Source organism: Anser brachyrhynchus (genome assembly GCF_964034855.1).
Source record: "Anser brachyrhynchus genome assembly, chromosome: 5".
NCBI classification, from domain to species: Eukaryota; Metazoa; Chordata; class Aves; order Anseriformes; family Anatidae; genus Anser; species Anser brachyrhynchus.
In genome coordinates this window covers 52,072,794-52,088,095 of record NC_137699.1, presented here as the reverse complement: position 1 = coordinate 52,088,095, position 15,302 = coordinate 52,072,794, and the positions used below count along the sequence as shown (strand labels likewise).

Sequence of the window (15,302 nt, the reverse complement as noted above, 5' to 3'; positions counted from 1 at the left end):
CTTTATTCCAGAAAAATGTTTTTAGTTAAGAGTTTACATAGTGAATTGGAACATTATAATAAAAAAGTCAGTCTGGACTTGATAATTCCTGTGAATTCCTTCGCTAGTAATGGCATGTTCTCTCAAAGACTAGGAAAAAAAAAAAAAAAAAAACTTCAATATTTACCTGAATGATTTTCTGGTCTCCTCTGAAAACATTCAAAGTACTTTTTCCTCAAAATCATGAGATGAAAATACTGTCAGATCAAACTTCTTCTGACTGACATTTTTGTCAAGACAAATCTTACTCTAACTAGCGTTTTTGGAGTCCATCCTGCAATGCTGCTATCCATCGAAATAGGCTGTTATTAGGGAAATGCTGAATCCTTCAGAAGCAAAGATTAATGGAACGAAAAAGACAAAGCCTTACAGGTGTGAAAGGTGACTCAGGCCAAGACAGTATAACCAGCATAGTCAGAAGGTGTAATTTTTAGACTCGTGTTTTATGGTTCTGGCTTTTAAATGAAACAGGGCAGAAAATACGAGAAATAAATTTATGACAAGGGATGACAGATGGAAAAAAAGGAAGACAGGAAAAAAAGTAGAGAGATAAAGAGGAATGGTTTGTATTTAAGGGAAACTGAGGGAAAAGAACAGTGTGATGAGCAACAGACTACAGGCAGGGTTAGTACAGAAAGGTAATAGAATTTGTTAAACCAATTGACATAGTTAGAAAAGAACAGACAAGCTTTCAGGCATGCAAGCCCTTCTTCAGATCTAAAGCAGCAGGGAGTACAATGAAACTTTTCAGGTACTGGATCTCTTATTACCCACCCACAGACAATGTCAGAATCCTGACTGGCAGAGGCAGAGATTAATGATAGGTGACACCACTTGAATTATTCAAAATACTGACACCCAAAAAGTATTAAGATACCACCAAGTTAAAATACACTACTAAACCTCTTGAGCAAGGATTCCATTGAAGTTAGAGAAGGAAGATTTTGAGGGATAGGGAGCATTCTCATTCAATTGTTCACTACCCACTCACCTTCCCTTTGAAATTGTTTGGGAAACAGGACCCGTTCCAGCATTCTCCTGAGGCGCAGAAAATGCAACAGCACTTGCCCTTAGACCCACAGCTGATCCCATAACCAGAGCAGTACTGTTTGGTTCTTCACTTTAGTGGGAGGGAGAAAAGTGCTCTTAGCTGGAAGGTGCAGGGCAACCCCAGCTCCCACACCAACCAAACACGCAGCTCACACTGTCCAGCTCTGGAAATAGTACCTGAACAGAAGCATGGAAAGGCTGAGAAATGCAATAGGCAGTCAATCCAGCCCGCAAAGCACAGAGCAGAAAATTGTATAGAAAAGCAAGCTATAACACAACCAACAGTGTGCTGCAATGTTTCCAGCTTCAGTCTGGTATTATTGTTTAGCCACTGCCTCCCTTAGAATGATGGCATTACCACAGAGTTCAGGTATTACCACTGTTTTCTATGGGTAATCAAATGCCGTGCCCAATATACAGTAGTGGTGTGTGTGTGCATCTATGTATTTGAATAGGGGTTGTTCATGAAGGATGCTGAACACCTGGAGCACACCTGTATTCATCAGAAGTTTGAAGTTTTCAGCAACTGCCAGGGCCAGGGCTTGACACAAATAATATCTTTTACTGAATTTACTTTAATAAGGACAATATCTACTACCAAAAAACAGCACCAGTAAGTATTGTCAAGATGATCCATCTATTTTACTTTAAACTACAACAGTAACAGCAACATGTTAGAATGACGGAGTGTTTCCCAGCTACTGTTATTTATTGCGGCAGCTCCTGGAGGACTAGCAGGTCAAGGCCCTCTTGTACTTGGTATTGTACATGATATACAGGAAATAATAGTGCTTGTCCCCAAAGCTCTAAAACTAGGAAGCTGAAATACAACCCTAAATATTTAATACACTTTCCATACTAACTTAAATACCTCACTCATATCAAGATACTACAAGACACAAAAGTTACATTTCACAGTGTAGCAATGTGGACAGATTAATTAAGGTTTCTTGCGGTTTTCCTCTCACATTCAAAAGAACTGGACATTCAGGGACTGAGAGAAGCCTGCAGTCTGCCATACTTGTTTCTATTTCTAACCAAAAAGATTATACCAAATGGCAAACAAAAGGGTACTAATGTCGAAGTGAACAAACCCCCTGACATCTGGGGTATACTTCTGTACTTATATATGACAATCCTAAAGATATATGTTGAATTCTAGAGACTTTAGAGAAAGGAAGACTTTTTTTCCAGAGAACAGAAATGCTGTGCCTAAAAGAGCCATTCCTAGCAAGTTTTGTTGGAGCAAGGATGGCACATCTGGGACAATAGCTGTTTCTGTCATCTAAGTCCATCTTCTTTCAGAAAAGAAATGGGCCAACATCTCTGAGCCACATGGCTACAAACCCATTAGCAACACCAAATTTCAGAAATGCTATTTTGAGTGTTTCTCACACTGACATCATTCACTGTGTATAATAAAATCATAATCTTTGTCTTGGTCAGGCTTTGATAGGTTCATTGGTTTCCTTCTGTTCATTATTCCCCCATAAGCAAGCTGTATTCAAATTCTTCTATTTCTTCTTGAATTACGACTTCAACAGTCAGATGTTTCCTTCTGACTATAGCTCTAAAACACTTGTTCAGGCCCTCATCTTCTGCTTTCACTCTAATTACCTTCTTCACTACAGCTCTTCCATTCTAGCCTCCCACGTATTCATATCACCTTCTCTGTACAGTCTTCTACAGCTAAGGAACATCTGCCTTCCCTTTCAGTCTGGCCCAATGTATCTTTCCCACACCCTGAATCCATCAGTCGCTTGATTATGACATTTAAGCTCCTTTCCCTCATTTAAGAGCTATACTCTACTTATTTATTCAAGTTGGCCCTTACTGCACCTATTCCCCACCACCCTGCCAGCTTTGACAGCTGACCCCCTCTTTCTTTGTCAAACTAATAACGGTCTCTTCCTTGTTACCCTTTTTTAGCCAAATAGCAAGGCCACTGCCCTATTTTTCACTTTAAATTCCTTGTCAGTACATCATTCTGATGAAATAGCTATATGAAAAAGTGCAGCAACGGCTGGTAAGAACGCTGGGGTAGAAACAGTGATTGAAAGACTACTTTGCCTGAGCATTTAGAGCAAAAACTGCAAGTGCTTCCCCTCCTGCCTTTGCACCTGGGCTTTGCAGAGCAAAGTCTGTGCTTAAACACTGCCCAGCACAGTGCAGCCCCAGTCCTGACTGAGCTCACTGCCTACTGCTTTACAAAAGCTATCAGCCAGGGCAAATGTCACCTCAGTCTCCATCACCACATTGCCCAAGTTTGAAACTGAATGGGTTTTAAGTGAGGGCAGAATTTGGCCTGTTTCCTTAATTAAATATGGTCCTGTCAGAATGCTCTTACATTAGCAGGGGACAAAAAGAAAAGGAGAAGAAAAGTGAAATAATGGAGAAAGGTTTTAAATCAGGAACAGTCATTAAAAAGACATCTTTAAATATATGGGAATTTAAGCAGCTTTTAACAAAGAATGCAGCTGGAGAGAAAGCCTAACTGTATTTAAAAATCTAACAATTATGTTCTGCTTTATAAATCCTAATCTTTAAAAGACAACACTACTGTACATTGAGGAAGGCTAGGGAGAATTTTTCATGCAAAGTCAATGATAGTCCTAAAATTCAAGGACAGATAAGAGGTATGCCTCAGTCTTATGTGTATAAAGTGCTATCCATCCACACTTGCATAATATATTTTTGCAGAATCCTAAATCACCTAATAGTGTGATAAAACACATGTTGGCCCAAGCACCAGCATCAGGATGTCGCAATAAATTAAGTTCTGATACAGAAGCATAGCTCTGCTTATTTATCTATGCACAAATAGGTTTGCACACATACAGCAAACATGTGACCAAAATCACAAAACGAACGCCCTGATTCCACACATCTGTAAGAGGACAAAACTTCCAGCAATGCAAATGAAAAATAAACTACATATGGCAAAACCCAAGCCCCACATAACACTGGGGTAAGTCCTGCAAGATTCATACTGAGTTTAATTAGAATTGGTACTTAAACACTAAGTGAATATCACATAAAATATAGATTAATATCCAGAATAAGAGATTGATTGCTGCCAGCTTTACCTAAATACTGGCATGGCAAAATTGAAATTATATGGACATAACCTTATATATACCTCATCAGACTTGTAACCACTCACACTGTTAAAGTGGTCACCATTAAAAACTTTACAGCTTAATTTTTCCAAACAGGTAGCATTACTCTGGCTTTTATGGTATTTTCTATGATTAGTGTATGGAATAGGTAAAGAATATTAATATGGATTTACTCACTTGCAGTGATATTTATAAAAATTTTTAATGGAAATTGCTGTATTCTGTCTGTTGTAAAATTGAAAGTCTCATAATTTCTTCTCTTCTCTCTGTTTTAAACAGAACACTCTAAGAGTCTCCATGCATCTCCAGTAGCTGTAAAGAGTCTATTACTGTGGGAACCGAGTATCACTTCAGTGTACTCTATATGTAATAACAATGTAGGCTTTTATAGCAAAAATAGCTGGGTACGGCCAGCACTTTCTACTCATTTATTTATATTGATATATGACAATCCCAATAAGAAAGAGATAGACCTGCCATATTTATAATGAATCATTTTATAATCAAATACTGTATATTAACCTGGTCTCTAGCCAATGCAGCACCTGGCTGCCAAGTTCATAATTGCACTGTTCTACAGTGAAGGCTATGAAATAAATTAATTTCATGCCATTTTTGGTCTTACTCTAAAGTACATTTATTATCTGGCTGGTGTCTGCAACAATTAAAGTTTGCTAATTCAGGTCTTGATTTTCCCTATTTAAATTCTTTTAATGTTTCTTTACTCTATTCTCGAGTCCAATCCATTTTTTATACTTGTTTTACGTCTTCTTTCTTTGCTTAGTGATTTTTTACTTTCCAGGCTTGTTCCAACTTGTTCTCCAGTCAGAACTTCAAAATACATATTTTTACCCAGACTCCAGCAGGTCTAAAGCTAAAATCATGTACATGCTTAATATAAAATTACATTTGGATTGCTGACTTTTATGGCACATCCAGCTGTAATGATACATTACTTATCAATCCCTCATTTTTAATGTCAGACATGTTATGTTAAGCTAGCTTGTTCAAGTAATGGATTTACTGATTAGTTCCTGTTTTGGTCTATAATTGTTCAATGATTTCCTCAATATTAGCTTAACCAAAAAGCTTATATATAATTCTTTGCAATATGCTTGACAGAAATACAGAAGCATTCACAAGAGAATCACAGTTTAAGTTAATCAATAATGGTTTTATCAAGAGTTTTTATTTATAGCTAATGCAAATGTTAAAAAAAAAAAATGTTACAGCCATTAATTATTAGCAGTTTTTTTAAAGCACAAAGTAAGAGTTGAATAAATGTACTTTAAGACACTTAAAGCCCAGGCATTCTTTTTAAAATGACTAGCTAAAGAGCCCCTTGGGCTGTCTTTTTACTGCTTTTCAAAGCTCTAATAGCACTTTTTCACCAAAGACACACCCCTTGAATCCTCCGAGAGATACAATAGCATAATTGTTCTTTTAGGTTTTAAGGCCTTGACATATCTGTCACTGAAAGAACAGTGAATAATAATACCAGAACTATTTTATGCAAATTCCACTTAGAGGTTTCAAGATTTTTGTGAGACTGATCTTGCCTCCTTGTTGACAGTTTTATTGTCACATTAGCTTTACATGAGAAAGTGGTAAAGTTTCTTCTTTGTTAAATAATACCCCATTTTAAAATCTTTTAGATAAAGTTAAAAACAAATACAAAAACAATGAGATGGAAACATCAATTTGGAAAGGTATCAAAGGAGAAAACAGTAGTCACTTGTAAGAATTTTTCCCACTGGCTTTCATTTTTCAAATTATAAGTCACACTTATTATAATGTGTAATATGTACAAAATGAATATTTACTTGCATATATGTGTGTATTTACACAAACATATAGGGTTATGAATAAAACATTCCAGCATATGTATTCTTAGGCTAGTCAATGATGAATGGCTTATGTTTCAAGGTCGCAAATATACCAAATACTTTTTGTGTATATATATGTTCATAGGTGGCTGACAGTATACAAACAAAATGCATGCTAATATGTTGCAACTATTAGATTCAATTGGCAGAGGCGATTTGAGAAATATATGCATATGACCACTCTATGAACACGTTTACATTAATACCTCATAGAAGATGCTTTTAGGTCAGTTTTGCAAAATTTCCTGAGATGTAGAGATCTGAAGATACCATCTAAGATACAGTCACAAATATTTTGTCAGCAACCTGCCTACTCCAGTGCCAAACAGTATCAGTCTTTACTGTTTACAAAGAAAGTGTGCTTCAAAAAGGATTTTTAATTGCTTCTGCACTGAAAACAATTCTGCATTTTGCCCTCCTATCCTGTTCACTAGAGAAGGCAAAGAAATAGCTTTACTCTGAAACAGCGGAGTCTTTTGACTTACATTTAAAAGTATCCTCAACATGGCCCCAGAATTCTTCAGAGGATGCCTCCAGAGCCAGGCCAGGCCAGGCCATACCCAATTCTTGTGACTCAGGCTTCACTCTTTAAAGGGCACTAGGACAAGAATAAGAGCAAGAATGACTACAGGAAACAGATGCTTAATGAAAGAGATGCACTAGGGGTCACACATCTTTTTGGGGAATAGCTGTAAGATAGAACAAGAGGAACATATTTTCCTTTCAGTTCATGGTGTCATCTCTGTATATTTGCAGGTAAAGTGGGAAGTTCAGCCAACTCCCTGGTCAAAATCTTTTGTAGCACATGGACTGAAATAATAGGGATCCCTGTTAGCCCAGCTGCTATGGAAAGCAACCCCAGAACGAAATCCAAACTCTCTAGAGAGCAAGGGAAGGAAGAATATCCCAATACAATCCCAGTTTTAACCCTGGGATTTTTTCACTACAAACTAGCCCCAGATAATCCGTCCTGGATATGGGAGAGGGAAAAACAGGGACAGAACTACATGTCTCCTTATCCTACTCGCGAGCAATGATGTGTCCAAGCACACAGAGCTCCTCTGGATACAGACGGGGGAAGAGGGGACTCACAGAATCCAAGAAATTTATGCTCCATGTTTCTGCAATGGATTTTCCACTTTTAAAATGTTACCTTCTACATTTATATTATGCCTCTAATTTGATTCTTTCAAAGCACTATCTCACTTTATAGACACTCCTTTTATTGCACAGGGGTGTAGAACTACCCACTACTGGTGAAAATGTAGCTTTGCTCAAGGGCATACTATAAATCCATATGATTGTGAAAATAATCCTGGGATATTTAATATTCATAAGGAGCAAACATGACCTCCAATTTTAAGCTCTTACCTGAAAGCATTATTACAGAGTAAACTACACAGAACTGTAGTATAATACAGTTATTTTGCATAAAGTTGTACAAAAACTTCTGCTTTTAATATAAAATGTGTTCATACTATTTTTATACTGAATCCAGCTGCATAAGTTGAAAGTCACGAAGCTCCAGGTTCAAATGAACTTGGTTTTCCTTTGAATTAAACTCATTATATAGGCACAAACCAGACTCAAATTTACCAGGTTATACTTCATCAGCAAAAATGTAGAGATTCACAGGACTCTTTGCTCTCAAATACCAATGCAATAAATACCTCTGATGTGCAAAAATCCACATTTTCATTTGTAAAGCAATGGATTGTTTTTGACCTGATTGTGTACCACTGGTGGTGAACAGTGTTCACACAAGTAGCTGTAGTACAGCCAAGAGAATTACTTGTAAGAATAACTGATCAGCACTGAGTGTGAGAAACTCAGTGCTCAGTGAATCCAATAGATACAATGATAATGAGACTGCTCCCATTAAGTGGCAGAATTACAACAAAGAAAAGCAATGCACTCTACGGATTGGAGAAACACGAAGACCACCTGAGTTTTTTTCTCCCCCTTAATAAATAGTTCTTCAAGGAGTTCAAATAATTCAGTTGACAGCTACACCACCAGAGCCCCCCCCACCTCAACATGGCCCAGCCTGGACTGTTGGATCCTCCATCGCAGATGGTCTTATCACAAAGACTGTGGGGAAAGAAATCCCTTTGAGCACAAATCTGACCAAAACTAAATAAGAAAGTGTTTTTTCCAAAGTATACAACCATCACAATGTAAGGTATTTTATGACGTGTATGGAACTATGCACATTTGCTCCTTCCATTGTATGCATATATGTATTACAGTTATAAGTATTCAGTCTCCTTGAGTTGTCAATTCTTTGCAAGGTTAGAAGGTGAGCAGTGAGTGGATGCCAAAAATTTGGAGAAGTAAGTAGCTACTGGGTCTACTGCTAGATAGAGCAGAATATCTTGTTTATAGTGAAATGAAGAGACAGGGAGAAAGAGATTATTTTTCTGGATGTAGTAGTACCAGAATACAAAATAGAGGGTGCCTGGACTTCTAGGTTGCCATTTTCTGTGTGGTGCTAGAACCAACTGAAGAAGTTAAAGGAAGAGGACGGCAACTTGGGGATAGGATGCAGTCTCAATTCTTATAATGACAGACTTCCCACACTTCCTTTGATCGTGGGGACATCTCACCCACTGCAACAACAGCCTATTGATGTGGAAAAGGCAAAAACAGTTTCTGAATGTCTTCCAGTGAGACATGGCAATCCTGAATAAGGAGTATTCCCTTTAGGCATCATGAGGGGACAGATGGAGCAAAGCTCCCCTGTAGGATCTGACCAGCAGAACAAATACTGATTGTGTATTTCATGGGTTCTTTGAACACAGCAAGTGCCCCAAAAATGGGGTGTATGGGAATTGAGCTAAGAACACAGCAAGGACCGACTGATCCTTCAGGCCAAAGAGCCTGGAGTTGGGGGGCCCATCCCATCCCACCACCCCGGTCAGGAACAGGGCAGTCGGGGCAGCCCTGCCCTGGGCATTGGGCACCTCCTTGGGGACAGGGATGGGACAGGGGATGGGACAGGATCCACAGCTGAGCAGGGCAGGACTGTGGGGAGCTGGAGATCAGCCCTGCTGTGGCCTCACTGGGGCAGGAGCTGACAGCCCCAGGAGGCTGAATTGGGTCCTGGGCTCTGGGCAGGGTGAGGGGGAGGCCTGGGTGAATCAGTGTTCTGACAGGGAAGTGTTCAAAGTCACCTGTTGGAGATTTCAAGTGGAAATAACCACCGCTGAGCAAAACACATGGACCAGATCTTAAATCCCAGCAGGGATGCAGAGTGGAATTCAGGTGATGACTTTTGTTTCAAGCAGTACGTCAGTATGCTCCATAAAGGAGTTCTATTAAATTACTACAAATTCTGCACTCAGACAAGCAGTAAGATCAAAACCCATACTTCAGGGCTTCAGCTGGTCAGGAAAGATTTATTTCTTCTAAATGCACAAGTACTCTGCAGCTGTAGAGAACTGCCTTGTTCTGAATCAGCACAGGCTGGCTATGACAGTAGACAAGCACACTAGATAATATATATCTAAGTTGAATTTTCATTTACAGATACCTGATTGATATAGCTTCCTTAAATAACTATGAGGATCAAACTGATAGGGATACCAGGAATTTTCTGCCTGCAGCCTGAACTAAGTTTAATTTCCTGGAATTTCTTGTGATCATCTCATTTCTTCCCGTTCTTCCCATTTCCAAGGCCTCAGGTACTGGGGGACCAGTGGTCTTTCTAGTTCTGAGCCTGTTGACCACATTAGGTCCTAGGGGATGGTTCACTTGACTCTAAAGTGAGTTTCTGGGATATTCAGGATCAATCCAAATAATAATGACATAACACTCTTTAAAGCTCCATTCAAACCAGGTCTTACTCTGAGCACTTTGGCTGTTTGAGCTGAAATTTAACATAGGTCTAACATCTATTGTATTAATATCTAATTAGTATCTAATTAGTTCAAAATAATGAATTAAACTCCAATTAAATTCAAATTGATAACTGATCTAATGTCAATTTTTGTCAGGCATTGCATTTATGCTACGGTATAAATATAAGTTCATCTGGTTCGTCTGTTCCCTGAACTAAACCAGGGAACTAAAAATGCTTTCCTAGAAGGTTCATGGTAAGACTGTAATGCAGTTACATATGAAGAAGGAATGTGTCTTTGGTGTAACTTTAGAAATCAAAGCAAGTTTTTCTGTTGTTATTCTTTTTTAAACAACACGAGGCATGAGGGAGGAAGCATATCTTTAAACACAAGCAAAGATGTTTTTTCTGCTTTACCTGTCAGTCTGTCTCTTCATTTTGTGGGTCCTATCCCGAATTCCCTGCACGTTCTCAAGCATCAGCTCTAAATTGAGATCATTTCACCTTTATATCTCCATGTATGCAGCTGAAACTTGTCTGCCTGCACAAGCTTATTTTCCTGCCGATTTAGTATGTACAATTAGATGTCTACATCTAAAACACACCTTTCCACAAATCCAACCCACCGAATAAAACTCATTATCTTAAGACATTTCTATGGACAAAGGTTATGCTTTTCTGAACTATATTAATCTCTTTGTCTAAACATCACTAACTTAATTGGTTTAGATCAGAGCTATACTGTTTTGAGTAAAAGGGTGTGATTAATGTGAACTAAATACGACTACATCAACTCAGCATCACACTGCAGTATATACAAAACTATTATCACCAGAACTGTGAGAACTGCTTGGGAAAACCCAGCCTTGGTAAGTAAATTCTTTGCAAAAAACACCAGAGAAGGTGAGCAGATGAAAGGTATCTTAACTGTGGTGAGAACTTTCTATCAAAGGATGTGTATTGTGAGCCAAAATAGTTTTCACCAGTCAGGAGAGCAAGCTATGACATGAAGGGTTATGTTTCACATTTGGCCAGGAGGGATGAAATAAATAACTAAGAAGGATATCTAAGAGCTGCAGTAGCAGTTCCTTCACTGCCAGGCACATTTAAAAGCTGCTGTGAAATGGAGAAAGGAGGGATGGACAGAGCCTGGGGCAGCTGAGAAGAGGGAGGGAGGGGAGTAGTCCCACCCTGTAGAGCTGTTTCCTTGCATCTGTCAGTTGCCAGCTCAAAGAGCAGAAACCAGTCTCTCAGCTAACAAAGAGGCAGAAAACAGCTCTGCCCTGGCTTTACAGTGCTCAAGTTCATCTGAGGACTTTATAGCCTGGTACAAGATCGATTGCCAGAGATGTCAATAGCATATGTAGCATATGAAAGAAGAAGACCAAAGAAGAAGAGTAAGGAACCTGTTAAGAGAAATAAAATGACACGAAGACACTACAGAAGAATGAGGATGCAGGACAATAAAAAGATAAATAAACCAATAAAACCATGAATGCACAAAGGGAATGGAAAAAAACAGCATGGAGAACACGACTCATAAACAAAACACAACACTACACAGATTAGACTCACACCTGCTCTGAGTGAGAAAGCAGGGTCACCTCAAAATGCCTTCAGGTGAGCTCCCAGGGGCCTTCCAAGCATGGTCTCCCAGGTATCACTCATGTACACCTCATGTATCACACATTCCATTACCAGCCCCTCTCTTTCTGTCCAAAGCAAAATCTAAGCCTCTCTGTCACACACATCTCTTTGCAGATGTTAGTTTGTCAGCTTAGTCTTAACACGCAGAAAACAGAGCTTTTTCTCCCATTCTTCCCAGCTTCTGTGAACAATATCTATAGCCTGCCTGTCACTCGGGGTCATAAAGTCAGAATCCGCTTCAGCTCAGAGCCCTCTGTCTAGGCCCTCACAGCCAAACTCAAGTTTTGCTGAGTTTCTTTCTGCATCCCATCCACCTAAGCAATGTATCCAGACATTCCTCTCATCCTGATCTCAGAAACATCCTTTTCTCACCTCTTGACAAATGCAGACATGCCTTGCTCCTACCCATTCAAATCCTGCTGCAAAGGTCATTTTCTCAGGCTGTTGCTCTGCCCATATCATTCCTCTTTCTGTATCCCCTTGTTTGGCTCCGTGTTATGTTATTACACCAACCATAAGCACCTTCCATGGACCAGCAGAATCTGTCCTCAGCCTATGTGTCTCTTCTCAATCAATACCAAGTTATTAGCTCCCACCCCGATCAATTATGATGTGAGCTTCCTCCTCCAGTTTATCAGATATCCTACAATGAGCCAGTTGCCTATTAATATTCTCGGGCAGTTTTCAGTGCACAGAACCCTCCTTAAACCTTTTTTTTTTTTTTTTCCCACGATATTTACAGAAGACGATTACTTTCCTGCTTCTACTCCAAGACCCTTTTGGATAGGATAAGAATTATTTGTCAGGGAACAGGTTACATCTTCCAGATTATCCTGAGCCACCTGTACTGACTCTAGCAGCTGATTTTCAGACAGGTTCCTTGAGGGCTACATTTACTTACAACAGCTAGCAGTAGCCATATTCTAGGTAAATATCAGTCAAGAATTAGCTGAACAAAGATTCACGTATCTTGCCTTTTCCTCAGACTCCCAAGCCTTGAAGGCTGTCTTCTAGAAGGTGCAGTTGAGCATATGATGTAAGGGGTTCCTTGATTCTCAGTATTTGAGTCCAAGCCTCATGTTGGCAAAGTTCTCTGCTGGTCAACCTGGACACATTTTGGTGCTCTACACACAAGCGCAGCGTAACAAGAGACGAGGGAAGGATGCTGTCCTTGCTGTCTTTTGTCTGTTTCTTCCAACAAATTTTGCATATGTTCCTTTCCAACTGCTGCTGTTATTCTCCTTTCTCATTCTTAAGCTTTTGACATTTTTGGAAGACTTCCAGGCAGTGGCTCTTCTTCATAATTCCATGTGATTCTCCTGTATACTCTCCCAGTTATGATCAGAGCTCAACATAGCCTTCCACTACTTCTCTTTTTCCCCATGCTACAATACTGACAATTTGTTTATTACCACATCCTTACCTTTCTTATTTAGATATTTTCTCTTGCAATACTCTTTCTACTAATTCTGTTCAATTCCCTGGATGTGCCAGCAGCTCCAACTCTAGTCTCCATTTCACCAATGCAGTGTAACACAGAGTAAAGCTTGTACTGGGTAGTTCGGGATTTTGACACAGCTTTTAACATCTAATGTGGCTTGAAATGCAAATAAAATTAATGTCGTGGACAGTATTCAATTGTAAGATTCAATTGTCTTAAAGTGGGCCAGTGCTCAAAAATGAAAGCTCCTAGTAATTTGGGTACTGGTAAAAGTGCTAACATTTAAACTTCCACAGTGTCTAAAGCTCTGTTCCTATCTGTTGCCTTGTGTTGGTCTCTTCATTGCTTGAAGGCCAAAATCCAACTTCAAGAAAAATAATTTTAGAAAATAATGACACAGATGTATAGAAAAGTACATAAAAGCATCCTTGACACAAAAAATGTAAATCACAACACTTATAACTTATTTTCTTTTTTTTCTCCTCCCCTTCTTTTTCTGAGGCATAAAAGAATAATAATAATAATAATAATAAAAAGTAAAACAAAACACACAAAAAAAGGAACCTGGCATAGTTGTCATTCATGTTGATGTCAACAGCCCTACATAGACAGGTAACAGGAAAATACCACCCCAGGGATCCTATTCATGGTGCACAGCAGGGCCCTGTCTGTAATTACTGTGGCCTAGTTATTTCTCAGGGAAAAAAGTCCAGCACCAGATCCTTTTTTTTTTTTCTTAATAGGTGAAGTTGAACCTAAAGCACTGTAATTTTAATCAAATCTTTCCCATCTGTGTGTAGTATCTCTGAGAAGTTGAAGATTTAAGTGTATGTTGTAGGGTTTGCTGAATAGTCCCAGCGGGGGGAGAAAGGGCAGAGAGATGGTAATTATGTTACACTTAAAGGTATTTCTGTTGCCAAGGGAAGGTTTGTGTGTGTGTGTGTGTGTGTGTGTGGTTGTTTGTTTATTTATTTATTTATTTCCCCCTTTCTGTCTTTTCCCCCTTCCCCTACCGAGGGTTAAGATGATGTCATGGACAGAAAGGAAATACTGCAGTGGAATAGAAGGCAAAGCCAGAGTGATGGAGGGACACAAAGTGTCAGTTTATAATACACCCATCAATTATTTTAAAAATAAAAGGTTTCAAGACAGATGATGAAGTAGTTTGAGAAGGTGTTTCCTGCATTGCTTCTCCCCAGTGAAGTCTCATACACAGAAACACTAAGTAAAAGCTATAGTGAATGTTACCTTTTATATTTTTTAATTCTAATTTCTCATCTCTCTTTATTTTATAAGGATGCTATGTGGTTTGTGTTACAAACTGTCATTTGTGCTATTTGAGTCAGATCATACAATTTCGCAATTAGGGGAACATTTAAACAGTAGAAGGATCAGATTCTGCATCAGATGTTTCGCTCTAGCTAACACTTAGCCATAAAGGAATATTAAGGAAATATGTCCTTTAGCATTTTTGGAAGTGAACAGAAGTCAAGGAATTGACAGTTAATAAAAAATAAAAATAAATAAATAAATAAAAGTTATCCAGAGAATAGCTCATTCAGCTGTTACAATTTAAAACAACAACATGCTTAAAATCAAGCTTGTATTCTTAAAGTACAAATGAGCTTAATCAAAGTATCTGGTTGTTTCTTTAAGTTACAGTTTTCTCTTTTGGTCTGTCCCCACTCTGGTTTCTAGATGATACCAGCATAAGATGCTCAGTGTTCAACAGTTGTGTTGACTGAATGTTTTTCCCATTGGTTAGGTTACGTGTGTATTTGGGCAGCCAGCCTGCAGCTCTAGAGCAAGTCAAATGCCAGCTCCCATTCCCCTGGCATGTCCCATTAACAAGTGGGTGGCTGTCCACATGTAGAGGCTAGTATTAATCAAATACCTGGATATTTCAAATAGTTCTATCTAGTTCCATCTAGATAACAGAAACTGCAGTTATGACATCTGCCTTAGACAGATGGCATACTCCCAAGAAAAGTATGATAAGATTTTGTGTTTACTCATAGTGGACAAATAATTAATCCCCAAGTTATTAACTGATCAACTGCAATACCACAGACATACTCGTGTGCTTTTATGTCCTATCTCTTTGAGAGGGTACAGTGTGAAATACCAGTACCAGCTTCTCTACCTATGGCCTTTGAGATTCCTTGTGTATTAATCTGGGCATGCTTTCATTAGTATTAGATCAAAATAAATTGTTAGACAGAAATAGCAACATGCACAAGCTATACATCCTGAAACAATTGTTTCTCTCAGTCTACAATTTT

At 38.8% G+C, this 15,302-nt stretch overlaps 1 protein-coding gene; it reads right to left on the bottom strand.

Moving 5' to 3' along the window:
• Positions 1–15,302, bottom strand: part of LOC308195981 (uncharacterized protein) — a 140,150-nt gene that overhangs the window by 48,634 nt on the left and 76,214 nt on the right.